Source organism: Megalobrama amblycephala, linkage group LG4 (assembly GCF_018812025.1).
Source record: "Megalobrama amblycephala isolate DHTTF-2021 linkage group LG4, ASM1881202v1, whole genome shotgun sequence".
NCBI lineage: Eukaryota > Metazoa > Chordata > Actinopteri > Cypriniformes > Xenocyprididae > Megalobrama > Megalobrama amblycephala.
Genome location: NC_063047.1, coordinates 4,556,030 through 4,571,229, shown reverse-complemented (window position 1 = coordinate 4,571,229; position 15,200 = coordinate 4,556,030).

Here is a 15,200-nt window from a genome sequence, read left to right as displayed (position 1 = left end):
AGCGCGTGCCGAACCGAGTGTGGAGAACCGAACGGATCGATTTTTTTCCCCACCCCTGGTAAATATTATGTAAATGTAATTCTGACCGACCTGTTCCCTTACCGGCGAACATGGCTGGGATTTTGCAGCAACTTGCTGCGTCTGTGGCCAGGGCTTTTCTCCTTTTTATGCGTTCCCTCTCTGCTCCTCCTTTGCGTTTACGCTCCATTTTTTGCACTATTTTTCAAGATAAAGCCTGCCTCTATATAGCCAATTAGGCAGTGCTTCGCTGATGTTGGGTCATGTGGTGGTGTCATTTTCACTCCGCGATCGCCTGATTCGTAGATTCATAAGTGCGTCAATTAATTCGCAGTTGCATACAGCCTATTGCACGTCAGTCTGATCGACAGCACAGCGACTGCCGGCAGGCCAGAATGACCATCAGGCCACCGGGAAATGTCCCGGTGCTCCCGATGGCCAGTCCGCCCCTGGGCATACACCCCGACTGTTACGTAACAGTTGGTGTAATGTTGAGATTCGCCTGTTTTCCAGAGGACTTTTAAACAAATGAGATTTATATAAAAAGGAGGAAACAATGGTGTTTGAGACTCACTGTATGTCATTTCCATGTACTGAACTCTTGTTATTTAACTATGCCAAGATAAATAAATTTTTTTCATTCGATGGCACCTTTAAGAATTCATATTTGTAAAAAAAAAAACCTTTTAGCCTGAAAAATGTAAACGGTTATGAAAATAATGAAATAATGCTTAAGATGTGTATACTTACATGTATTCAAGGTGTACGGAAAATATGCTAGTACTTTTAAGCTGATGGTTATACTACTATGTTTTGCCATTGTTTTTAGAGTCATTAAATTGAAACCTTTCTTGATGATGGTTTTCAAGACCATATATTACCAACATGAATACAGTGAGCATGTATGTGAATCAGACTAGATTTTTTAATTACTATCTTTAATATGGACATTCTGGTTAGTCACTGACCCAAAAATGTGTCCACAAGATCTGTGGGATCATTTTCAGGACATGATATAAATGCACAAATAAATTGTAAAAATATCGAACTTAAGGAATTGATTCAAAGAAGACTGAAAGTTTTGTCACATATGATTGTATCGGCACAGCCCTGTTTGTAGGAGTGTGTGTTTGTGAGTTGGAGGTGGAGATTGGGGTATGGTGTGGGCCCAGAGGAGTGAAGCAGTAGGACGGCTGCTGTCTTTCCGCTTTACTGAGTTTTCCTTTTGCCCCTTTAGTGGGGATCCTAACCTCCCTGACGAAGACACGGCTTTCTCATCGATTCTCGCTCACTGACTCTCCCTGTGGCCTTGTCCTTTAAAGCATGGATGTTATGAATGCTTTGCCCTTCCCTGTGTGTACGTGTGTTCACAGAACCATGATTTTGAATGCCTGAGTGGATCTGTATGTGTGTGTTTACCAGGTCATATCAGGTGTGTCTAGAGAAAGAAAATTTGTAGAGGTGGGGACCGGCAGGGAATTTGTTTCTGTTTGCTTGCATCTCATCTTGAGAAGATACATGAAAACACCCCTCTTTTCTCATTCTCTTTCTTTTTCCCTCTCTGTCTTGACAAAACTTTGCTCTGGTTGAGGTAAAGCCTCCCTTGGCCCCTGTCCTGGCCCTGCTGAGTAGGCGGATGTTCATCCTGCCCACTTGTTTTTACGTGCCATTGGCCTTCCCATGTAAGAGGACTGTCTGGTAGCTTCTGCATCATTTAACAGGCTGTAGCAGCGGGATGCCAGGTACTGTCCTGACATGGCAAGGCCCCCAGGTGAGCCGTCTAACCGTTGGCACCTCTCTACAGTGCCACTCAGGACTTACTGAGTAAAACCCATTTCTCTTGCCTCTATCTGCTCAGTTATCTTTGCAATGCCGAAAGAGCACACAGAGAAAAATGTTCCTTTTTTCCGTCATTTTTCAGAACGAAAAGTTGGCAACTACAAACACTTTCTTAGAACTTGCTGAGATTTGTTTTCTCCCTTTTTTTTTTTTTTTTTTTTTTTAAACAAACTTCTTTCTGGTCCTGAATTTTTTTTAAAGGTTATGCGGATACCAATTATAATATATGAAATTGTTTCATAGCTATTTTTAAGAAGGAACTTGTTGGGAAAATACCTACAAAGTTACTAATTGTGTGAAAATAAAGTACTTGCAAATTAAAAAAAAACTTTGTGAGCTATTATGGCGGTGTGCCTGGTAATATTCTGTAATAAAGACTTGACAGGAGTTGCGCTGTCTTGGATGGGATCTTTCCTAGGAGATTTATTGCCAATTGCTATATATTTAGTTATATTTTAAACGCTGCTCTATTTAATCTGTGATTTGTTTTAGAGATGATTCCACACACTTGTCTAGTTTAAGAGAAAATACTTATTTTTGAAGTATAATGTGTGTGTGTGTGTGTGTGTGTGTGTGTGTGTGTGTGTGTGCGTTTTTGTGAAATATCAGGACACAAATTTGTATAATGACATGGGTATGAGGTATTACAAGGAGAGGGTGACTTATGAGGACATTACCCCATGTCCCCATTTTTCAAAAGGCTTATAAATCATACAGAATTCGTTTTTTTTTGAGAAAGTAAAAATGTGCACAGTTTCCTGTGATGGGTAGGTTTAGGTGTAGGGTTGGTGTAGGGTGATAGAAAATAGGGTTTGTACAATATAAAAACCATTACGCCTATGGAATGTCCCCACAATTCACAAAAACAAACCTGTGTGTGTGTGTGCGTGTGGCAAAAGTGTTCTTTTTGTAAATCTTGAGTTGTTTAAACTAAAGATGGTATGAAACTTGGAAAGTTGTATTTTCTGCTTTGCTTGTTTCTCTAGAACCCTCTCCTCATTGCCTGTTTTAATCTGACTAAATACGATAACCTGCTCTTCATAAAAAATGTATGGTACTTCATTCAATGGGACCACTGGGGCCCCAGGAGGCCCCATAAGCGAGGAGGTGGTGGGGACTGCTCGCCAAAATCACCGGGCGTAATTAATTTCCCCATAAATGAAATTTGGTTAAAAAGAAAAAAAAAGAAGCTGAAGTGGGTGGTGGTGGGGCAGAGCGACAGAGCAAGGGGGAGCAGAGAAGCTCTTGCCCAATCATGTGGGAGAGTTTGTCAAGCAGGAGATTGCAGTCTAAAATATTAATCAGCCTCCCTCCACCAAGAATGAGTGAGCCAGCTTCTAGAAGGGACACGACCTCTCAATATTTCATGAGCCAGTCCTGGCCCAGACATGGGGCCTGCAACTGGGCTGCCTTCCCCTTTAACGCTACATGCATCAGCCGTCCCTTTAATGGACCCAAAGGTTGGGGCTGGCATAGGGTAGGATAGGGTACATTGATGGGGGGTGGGTTAGGTAAATAGAGGAGTGGGTATCCAGGCAAAACATGACCTTTAAAACTACACACCAAAGAAGATAACAATGACCTCTTGCCTACTTTAAATGTTAGTTAGGATAGAATTAAAGTGGTACGTCAGTGAGTGTCAACATCAGGGAAATGAGAATCCTGAAGCTGATGAATTGTCCATTAGCAGCTTCTCAAAAATCTTAGACTTGCTTCCTACTTGACTGAAAATGTATTTACCAACTGTACACTTAATATTTTTTTTGTTTCAGACCCATGCCTGCACAAGCCCCATCCTGTATGCAACAATAATGCAGACTAGTATAGGAATTCACTCTCTGAACCTGAGCTCTGGCCTGCTGTAAAGCACCCACTCAACCTTGGCTGTGGTCAAAGGAAACCCTGTGTTTAAGAATACAACAGATCACATGAAGGATAAGATACACCTGCTGTGGGGACAAATGAACCTATACTAGTCCATGCTAGCTTCAGATATACTAAATATCTCATTTAACTCTGAAATATCCATGGCAGACTAGAAAAAAAGATCTGCAAATGAATTGCATATTTTAAATAAAGAAATTAATTGAGGGATTGAAGGTACAGTATCTGTGAGACTCATTAAGCAAAGTGTGACTGTGCATGTCTGTAGGATTGCCATTTGATTGAGCTCAAAAGAGGTGCTAATATATTATATAGCCTCAGTTCTTTTACCTTCCCAACTGCCTTAAATCTATCCTGACATTGACATACAAGAGATCAAGGCATGAAAGGTTTTACTTATGAAAGCTGCCTGGGACCAATGGCTTGAACAAAACGTTCATGCTGGGCAAATCGAAAGAAACAGAAGTGCAATAAAACTCAAAAGCTTCCAAGTGATCTCTTGCATGTGGGAGGTTGAGTATTTGCATATCCTCAAAACCACATTTGAATGATTGTTGGTTTTACATCTGACATACTACAGTTATAGTGCAGTGCTACTGATCCACACTTATATGTATGCTTAAAATGAAGTATTTGTGGCATGTTGATGGCAAGAGACCAAGTTGATGTAGAATGCTGCCTCTTTATCCTCACTCAGCTCAAACTGTGCGGCCTACTGGGTGGTGCAACAAATTTAGCAGTGGCCCTGTTTGCCACTTACATCTTGTCAGGGTGTAATTCTGATTCTGAACAGGTCATTTAGTATTTTTTAGCAGCAACAAGAGATTTTAACGTTTAATGTCGAGCTTGATGAAAATATCTATAGCTTATCATTACAGATAAATATGGGTGACATCCAGGTCATGACAGTCCTTGCCAACTAGATGATCCTTTTGTTTGCTTTGAAGTGTCACACCTTGAGCACCAATGGGTGCTAGTGTTTGACCTTTGACCTTTCAGAGCATTGCATGTGCCTGGACTGCTTAATAATTGATGTGTGTGCATCATCCTGCCATGGGAGTTGGGCCACACCCTCTGTAGGCCTGGTTTCACACGCACACTAGTATTGATTTTGTTAACTGAGACCATTCAGCCAAGTGAGGAGCATAAACACAGCCTGGGCTAACATTACCCACTTTCTTCAATATCAATTGGATGTTTCATTTTTGAACATCATTATTTTTATTTGATATACAGTAGAGAAAGAAACATAATAGATGTAATGTCCTTATCTGGTATTTTTGCACATACTGTTTTAAAGGTGTACTGGCTTTACATGCAATCTATTCCCAAAGTGCCTACCTAAACAGTAGAGATCGACTGGCCATAAATTGCTGTCTTGCACACAAACCATGTTGCAATCATTTCCCAAAATATAATTTGTGTAGAAATATTACGAAGTCTGTAAACATAATGTTAACAGAGGCCAGAGATTGGACACGCCAAAGACGGACACAAAGAGGAGAAGAGAGATGCGCCAGCAGAAAAAATACTTTACCAGGCACAATAAACTCACTGTTCAAGATGCGCAAAATATAGGAAGAAAAATATAAATATTAAATTGTTGTTGTTGTTTATATGAATGTATCTCTTAAGGCAAATGACTGTCTTCAGAAAAGTTTCAATGCCATTTTATTTTTCGCTTACTTCAGCACTGCTTTTTGTACAGTGGTAACCAAGGAAACGCTATATAGTTGTTTTTACTGGCAGAGAGTGAATTTGCATTTTCATTCAGCATGTGTGCTGATTTTGTTTTGTGTAGGTGTGTTTTATGTAGCATAATTTCACAAAGCTAAAGTCAGACCATTCTGTATTTACTTTAAATCATGAAATTATACAATCTAATTTAAATGCAAAAAGTTTCAAATGGTTATGACATTTCAGTAAAATTTCATGGGTAAAAGAGGTCTATTGTCAATAGTGAAGTGATGCATGAAGCACTGACCACACAGAAGTCACTTTTCGAACCAAGCAGCTTTCTGTTGGTCATTGCAGAGAATTCAGTCCAACTTATCTGCATGGATAACTTTCTTGCCTTAACACAAAACGTCCAGTTGCAAGGATTTCTGTTTAAATGACTGGATATCACCCACAAAATTTCTGCTGAACAATGGTAAGTGTGACCGCACATTTAGGATAGCTCTCGTAGCTTGACGGATAGAATATGTAATTTTGGTTAAAAGCATCTATCAAATGTGTAATTAATATGATTTTAGATAATGTTGATAAGTATTCAAATCATGCTACAGTGTGATTATCAATATTTAAGTCTTGTCTGTTCAAATTTTATTCATAGGTTATCCATGCATTAACAATATTGGAAATTATTTTCTATCCAACAGGAAGCAGTGTTTAAATGTTGTTAGACCCTGTGCTTCAGTGCATGAGATTTTAATTTTATTTTTTGCTTGAGGTATTTGTAGAAACACTTTACATTTTGTCATCTACTGTATATACAGGCTCTGGTTCAGATGTTTTTCTGGGTCAGTTCTGGCCCCATTGGTAAGACTGACCCCTTCTTGTCCTCATGAGATCCCCTCCCTGTCCGCCCCAGGTGCCCCTGGCATGGTCTTCACTCAGTTTTGTCCGTTAAGTACCACCTCAAATATTGATGAGTCTGTGTAGGTCAGGAGGTGATGCATGCATGAAGTTACTGTTGACCAGTGAGGTTTAGCTACCCCCCTGAAAGTGCTCATCTACTGTACAGAATGTTCTGCTTCAGAAGCCTCTGAGGAGAATGTACTGGAGGTCTCTATAAAGCCGATGTTTTAACAGTAGCCATTAGGGGTGTATCGGTACACGTATTCGTACCGAAAATTTTTGGTATGGGTCTTTTGGTTTGGTACACGTGTACGAATGAAAGAATACAGTGTTGTTTTAACTACTGCATGTGCAGAACATAATTTCTAACTCAGAGTTTCCCCCTAGGATGGGACAATATTATTTATATAGATATACCTTGATATTGCGAACACATCTGAAAAATAATGAAGGACACAGTATGAGCTGCTGCCGGATAAGTAGCTTTAATGCTTTAAATTAAACACTTCAAACTAAATCATAAACTTTTCATTTTAAAGACAGACATAATTTGTTCAGTAAACCATTGTTTAATAATAATAATAATAATAATAAATCCCTGCTGTACCAAAAAGCATACCAAACGGTGACTTCAGAATGAAGGTATGTATGTCATTTTTTTTATGTACCGTTAAACCCCCTAGTAGCCATGCCCTACACTAGTCCAATTGTGGGGTTTTTTTTGTGTGTTTTTTAGTTTTAATTGTTGCAATTTAATTTTTTTTGTATATCAAAATTTGTATATCATAGTTTCCAGATCAGTGAGGGTTTATATAAAAAATCGTCTTTATTATTTCTTTCATACACTTGAAATTGTTAATGACTGTAAACTGAGTCTGAAGGTATTTGGTAGATATTATCAGACTTTACACAACGGGGCTGTTGATTGCCTGAATCTGACTGGTTGACAAACGTTCTAAGGTGTGCAGTTATTTTCAGGGAAATGCATGGCTAAAGTAGTTCTAGGCAGGTCTTGACCTAATTACAGTTCAATATCACTTCACCAAATTAATTCAGTTAATTTTATCTTTCTGGACATCTCGTAGACTTTATTTATAGCTGTTTACCTGTCTGGGAAATAAAGATCTGTTTCTGCTTCTGAAATGCAAACGGTGTGCTTACTGCTGATTTAGTTTTTATCTTGATTAAAAATTAAGATGTGCTGCCTGAGGTTAACACTTTCACATAAGCTTTCACACAAACAGCAGAACTTCATTGTCTATTGGCATGTTTCAAACCCAGTGTGGTGAAAGTGAGAAGTTACACATGATCCGACTCACACGTATTTGTGTTTAAAATTCAGAACTGTGCTGATTGACAGAGCCTTGCGTGTGGCTATTAAAGAGGATTCAAGCAGCCACTCGATGGAGTGTGAAATTACACCTGTTCGCTGTTTGCACACACTCTCACATCTGCATGAGCCCCAAATCACCATCAGAATTATATTCAAATACCTCCAAGAGACAGCCGGTGACATGTGAAGGTCAGGTGAGAAATGTTTGTTTGGGAGGTCAGTTGTGTCATTATAAATTGCATGTTTAATCCCATGTTCAATAAATAAGATATTTGTGTTTAAGTAAAAGTCAAATTAGGACTAAAATAGTTTTTTACAGTGACAAGGGAAATGATAAGTAAATAAATATGAAAGAGACAGTACAAAATTTAAAAGAGCACAGAAAGTAATATTTGTACTGGATAGATAGATAGATAGATAGATAGATAGATAGATAGATAGATAGATAGATAGATAGATAGATAGATAGATAGATAGATAGATAGATAGATAGATAGATAGATAGATAGATAGATCTGTTGTTTTGTTTGTTGTTATATTGTAAACTGATAAATAAAAAAATAATAATTGAGCCCTTCTTGAACCTTCTTGAATCAGTTGTTTTTTGCATTTCTCTCCTCCTTTTCCACACGATTGATCTACCCGTTCTTGTGTGATTACGTTATCCAAACCATCTGCGCACATTGTCTGCATAGACATGGATGAGCCGGGCTGCTCGACTCTGGCGTGTTTTTACTTTAATTTGTCTGTGCTGTTTGTTGAGTGGTCCAGTGGAGCGCGTGGTGACAGATGATGTGAATTATTGATTGCAGCCTTCCTGTAGCTGAGTGTAGCAGGCCTTGTTCTCATCCTATCCCCACCCATCAGCCTCTCTCCAGCAGCACCACTCTACTCCGCCTGCCCTTTGCTCCTTCACCACCTGCAGACGGAGCACTCACTGAGCGCTCTGTGGTTCAGGGAGAGAAAAGATAGATGTTCACTTTGGTTCCAGTTCTGTTCACCAGATCTATTCCTTAACATTAAATTCAGGCTGTTCTCTACAGCTGTTCATAATAACCCTTTAAAAATGACATTATGTTGCAATAGTGTTTATTTATAGTGAAATTGAAGTTAGAAGATGCTGTAGAGAATGTTGACTTTTGGGGGGTCTTACAGTTTTTTACAGACGCTAGGACACATTTCTCAATACTTAGGTCACTTTTGCAAAACTCTTCACACAGTGAGCACAACAGAAGTCTATGTGGGCTAAACTGAGGATCAATTATCATTGCTTTGGCACAAAATGCATTCAGTGATTACATCTCTCAAATTTCATGAATTCTTTTCTCAATCAGACACAACAACTGCCAAAACTCTTTGTACGTACAGGCCAATTTGCACATGCTTACATACTGTTTTCAAAACTGTTAAACTTATGTTCAAAACAATAACATAATACAAAACTGAATAAGACAGCTATTTGCTACATTCCTACAGTAATATTTTAATAAAATATATTTTAAATCTTAAAATTAAATGGCTATAAAAACAATTGATTTGTATATGTATCAGTGGATGGTGTGTATACAAATTCTTGTATTTTGGAATTATAAACAATTATAAAAATAAATAAACTACATAAAATATTGACAAATTCTGCATCATGTCTGATTCATTCCAGTAACATATTGCAGTGAATTATAAACAGAGATGTGTCCTTGTTTTACACAAGAAAACATTGTATAATGTTACATGTTGTTAGTGTTTTTTAGGTCATTGTTTTGTGGGTGACAAAGTGTGTTTGTCGGCTGTCAACCTTTGCTAGTGTTCTGAAAGAATAAGTTGATTTGAGACCTGAATACAGTGTTTTGGTAGTTGTAGTGCATTTTGAATGTGAAATGAACTGCTTTGCCAAGATGAAAGTTGGTTAGGAGAACTGTGTGAAGAGTTTTGCAAAAGTGACCTAAGTATTGAGAAATGTGTCCTAGCGTCTGTAAAAAAACTGCAAGTACAATTACAGTTTTTCTCAGTCGCTTTGGTGCATTTCTCACATCACTATTTACATTTGCACAACAGTTAATGCAGTTCTCAAAACAATTAGTGCAAACTGCAAAACCTAGTTGATAACCTGCAAAAGCGTGTCACTTGCTCAAAATGGATAGGTCATTCCTCAAAAGCAAGTATTTATGTCAATGAAAGTGTCAGTGTCATCAAGATGAAAAGTCCTGACACCATTGTTTATGAACAAGATAGTCAAATGGCTTTGTTATGTTTTCATTATGACAGTTTACTCTGTCAATGTTTTCCAATGCAAAAAAGTCAGATCTTGGTGACACTACCTGAAAATGCTCAAGACAGCACTATATACTATTTGCACAGCCATTTGAAAAATACAATAAAGTTACACATTACTGTATTTAGTGAGGTAACTGAGTACAAGACACTGAATATGTATGTTTCACATTTTTACTGCATATGCTCTTTGCAATTCTAATTTGTTCACAGGATTGTGCAAAAGAAAAATTACACCCTTATTTGCAACAAACATAAACTCCCTTTGGGTAGAGCTGTGCACAACTGTAAACAATATTGCAGTACATATGGCAAATCTTTACTGTAACACTACTGTACACTACAATACACTAAATGTGTGATGCAGTAAAGCTGTACGTCTAAATGTAAAATGTACAGTGACAAATTCTTGTCCCACTGCAAGCTTCATGTATGACACGATGACAGTAGTGCAGTGCAGATTGTTTAGTGCTGAATTACTGTCCATTTATACATACCTGTTCTCCCAACGAAATGTTTGAATAATTGAATTTACAGTGGTTCTCCCAACATTTGGCTGCACCCTTCGACCAGACTCAGCCATTGTGAGGCCGTGACTGACAACATGATCCACAATTGTAGCCCTGATTTCATCAGGGATCTGCCTATTGGCCTCTTCTTCCTCTTCCCCTGTTTTGTCCCCTTCCCCTTCTTCCCCGCACCCTTACCCCTCTTCCACGAGGCTGACCTTCCATTTCTGTGTCACAGTATTGTAGAAATGGTACACACTATGTCCTGCTTGGTTCGTATATGCTTGTAAAGTGGGGGTTTATGGGATTCACCTCTGACAGTGATTGTAGAGAAGTGGCTTATCATTGGTTGCAACTAATGCTTCACACACCCCTTCTCATCAGTGAAAGTTGAGATTCACTTGAGAGAAATTGTTCAATTTAGGAGACATTTTCAGGAAAAAAGGATTTTAAAAAAATGTGTAAAATTTGCTTGACAGATTTTGACAACTAGTTCAACATTTTTGTATGTAATGACTCAAGCAATGAAATGAGGACTATTAGTTTTATATGGAATGACTATTCAGCATTCACAAGTATAGTTAATTTTGACTGACGTGACATAATCAAATGATAATGTTATAAAACAGCAGAGAGTTGTATGAAAGCAATTGATGCATGTCCAAAAGCATTTGCAATTTGTTCGAAGGAATGAGAAACTGCTACTATGATGTGCACAATTTACTAAATGTTGTGGAGGTTGAACTAATTGTTGTGCAAATGTAAATAGTGATGTGAGAAATGCACCAAAGCGACTGAGAAAAACTGTAAGAGTCTTTGTTTTATGTATCCTCTGATTATTTAGTCTTATTAATATATACACTTTTTTTCAATACATTTTAAGTCCCCGTTTGACACAAGAACAGCCTGAATTCTGCACAGCATAGACTCTGCAAAGTACTGGAGATATTCCTTAGTTGCCCATGTTGATATGGCATCAGGAAGTTACTTTAGATTTGTCAACTAGATTCATTTTGTGACTCTTCCATTCCACCACATCTCAAAGATGTTCTGTTGGATTGAGATTTTGTGACAGGAGGTCAATGGAGCGCCCCGAACTCATTGGCTTGTTTGTGGAACTGCCTTTAGACGATGTATATGTTTTGTGACATGGGATGTTATCCTACTAGAAGTAGCCTTTAGAAAGTGTGGTCATAAAGGGGTGCAAACCACCAACATCCAGCAGAAGGAATTCCCCTTAAAGGAGAATGCACACATTCAACACTCAACCAAAAATGTAGAATGGCTTACATGTAAGCATACTTTTACTGCAGTAAAAGGAAATGTAATTATAAAAACAATAGATTTCATATTGTCTGCAGGTAGAACAGAAACATGACAATTCAGTAATGCAATTTTTGAAATGCCATCAACTGTTAGTATTTTGACAGTCATTGCGCAATGATTGACTATATGTTCATGTTGGATAGAAAACTTGTGCTAGTGTTTTGACAGAATGATTCAATTTTGAATCAGGTTTGCTGTGTTTTGATAGAGTTAGTATATGTAGAAAAGGGTTTTTAGCATTTTGAAATATAGAGTTTGTATTTATTTAACAAAATATGGTTTTGGGCAGACAATTAACTATTTGGCTAATTGTGTGATGTGGGTGTGTTGCTGTGTTAAGAGTTTAGAAAAAGTGCTTTAAATATTGGTAAACGCTTGTTAGCAGTTGTAAAAAAAAACTGTAATAAGAGATTGTGGAATAAAGTAGTTATTATTGTTTTGTTTTTGTGCACAAAAAGTATTCTCGTCAGTACCTTTCTGGTGATTATATTGCTGTCTATGGACGAGTCCTATACCTCTCGGGATTTCATCAAAAATATCTTAATTTGTGTTCCAAAGATGAACGAAGGTCTTACGGGTGTGGAACGACATAAAGGTGAGTAATAAATGACAGAATTCCCATTTTTCGGTGAACTAACCCTTTAACGTCAGCCCTGCCAACCATAGACATCTACGCATAGTCTCTCTGTTTATCCCGAGGTTTACCGTAGTCAGCCTGATCCGGTCCGTATCCAGGTGAGATCGAAGACCTGTGCCTTGGCACGACCACAACGCAGCCCTGAAGTGTCAGCAGAGATTGAGTCAACTAGATCATCAACTGTGAAGACCTCATCAACAAGACAGCCAGTGGCACAGTTCCTCAACAAACCGTACAGTACATACCGGCGTGATGAATATGATCCTCAACTGGATGGAACTGGAATAAATACTTTGACTGTTGCGCTCCCATCGGACTTATGATAGCTGCCTGAATCATAATAAAGCACTGTTTGCCAGAGGAGAACTGGCCCCCCGACTAAGCCTTGTTTCTCCCAAGGTTTTTTTCTCCATTTTAACACCTGTTTGCATGGTCAAGAATATTTAGACCATGTAATAATCTTCAAGTTGTCTACAGTCCAGTTTTGGTCAGCCTGTGTCCAGGTTAGGTTTAGTTTCCTTTTCTGGGCAGGCAGGAGTTGAAGCTGGTGTGGATTTCTGTTGCTGTTGCCTATCCACTTCAAAGTTTGACATGTTGTGGGTTCAGAGATGTTCTGCTGCATACCAAGTTTGTCAGGTACTTTCATCTTCCTGTCAACCTGAGCCAACCTGGCCATTGTTCTCTAACCTCTCTTACTAATTAGGGCTCAAGCGAAAATTCGCGCAGGGCCCTCTTGTTCTTCTAAGGATTATTAGGGCCCAAGCGAAAATTCGCGCAGGGCCCTCTTGTTCTTCTAAGGATTATTATTATTAGGGCCCGAGCACCGATGGTGTGAGGACCCTATTGGAATTGCTCAGTTTATTATTATTATTATTATTATTATTATTAGGGCCCAAGCGAAAATTCGCGCAGGGCCCTCTTGTTCTTCTAAGGATTATTATTATTAGGGCCCGAGCACCGATGGTGTGAGGACCCTATTGGAATTGCTCAGCCAATTATTCTTCTTCTCCAAAATGAATCATATTTTTTGAGGGCCTAAACGTTCTCAAAAACTCATGAAACTTTGCACACGCCTCAGAAGTGGTGAAAATTTACATCTGATATGGGTTTCAGAATTAGGTGTGGCAAAATGGCTCGATAGCGCCACCTACAAAATTTCAATTAAGCGCCCTTCGTGCTACGTTTCACGTACAGTTATGAAATTCGGTAGACAGATGTAACAGCCCAATACCTACAAAAAAGCCCCTGGGTGCAAAGTTTATAAACCCAACAGGAAGTGAGATATTTTGAATTTTCTCTACAAATTTTTGCAGTTTTTGCCATTTCCACATGTTGTACTTTAACGAACTCCTCCTAGAGCTTTAATCAGATCAACATCATATTTGGTCAATCTAATCTAAAGGCCTTTGAGACGTTAAATTGCGAAGATCTTGAGTTTTCACCAAAGGGCGTGTCCGTGGCGGCCTGGCAAAGTTCGATGTTTCGCCATGAAACAGGAAGTTGTTGTAACTCGGGCATACAATGTCCGATCTGCCCCAAACGTCACATGTTTTATTAGAGTCCTGACCTGAAGACATCTATATGACAATATTCAGTTACAGTCATAGCGCCACCTGGGGGCAACAGGAAATGACATGTTTTACACTGTGATTAACTCCTCATAGAGATTTAACCAGATACACATCAAATGTTATCATATGCCACAAAGTACCAAACATACAAGAAACACGTTAAATCATGCAACACTTGGCTAAGTGCTAATGTATGTGATTAACGCCATGAAACAGGAAGTTGTTGTAACTCAAGCATATGATGTCCGATCTGCTCCAAACTTCACGTGTTTGATAACAGTCCTGGCCTGAACACATCTATATCGCAATATTCGGTTATGGTCAAAGTGCCACGTGTTGGCAGCAGGAAGTGTGGCATTTCGAAATGACTTTGCATTCATTCGCTTACATGCATGTCGACCACTGTTCACTGTTTTCCTAAGGCCAGGTGCGAGGGCCCTTTCATCGCTGCTTGCAGCTTTAATTTTTTTTTTTTTTTTTTTTTTTTCGTCTTCCGGGGCATTTTGGGGGCCTTAACATGCTCAAAAACTCTTGAAAATTGGCACACACATTGGAATCCGCGGCCATTAGGACGCCGGAGAGGCTGGTACCCGGGCGTGGCAGGGGGCTCGACAGCGCCCCCTTGAAAAAAGTCTGAAAATTTGGTCCATATATTAAACACGCTTGCACGTATTAGTATGAAACTCAGTACACATATAGACCTCATCGGGCCGAACAACTTTCGTGCTCTAAGTTAAACACCACGCCAACAGGAAGTCAGCTATTAAGGGTTGTTTGAAAAACGCATGCTCTGGAATTTGATATACTCCTCCTAGACGATTAATCCGATCGCCACCAAACTCGGTCAGCATGAAGTCAAGACACTGATGATGAAAAATTGCCAGGGGATTTTTGATATCTCGAACGGTTTGGCCGTGGCGAGGCAACGAATTTATGGCGAGAAAAAGGAAACAGGAAATGTGTTATAACGTCTGCATACATATATTGATCTTTATGAAACTTCACGAGTGTGTTCGTTATAGGAGTCTGATCACATGGATGTGACTATTGTGAGTCAAAGTTATAGCGCCACCAACTGGCAGCAGGAAGTGTATCACTTTTTGAAATGTTTTGAGATCACCCTCTTATTTTTACCTGATTTGCTTCAAACTTCATCAGTGTAATGTCAATACACAGCAGATGTAGACCTATGACAGGATTTTTGATATTTGAAATATTGTTGCCATGGCAAC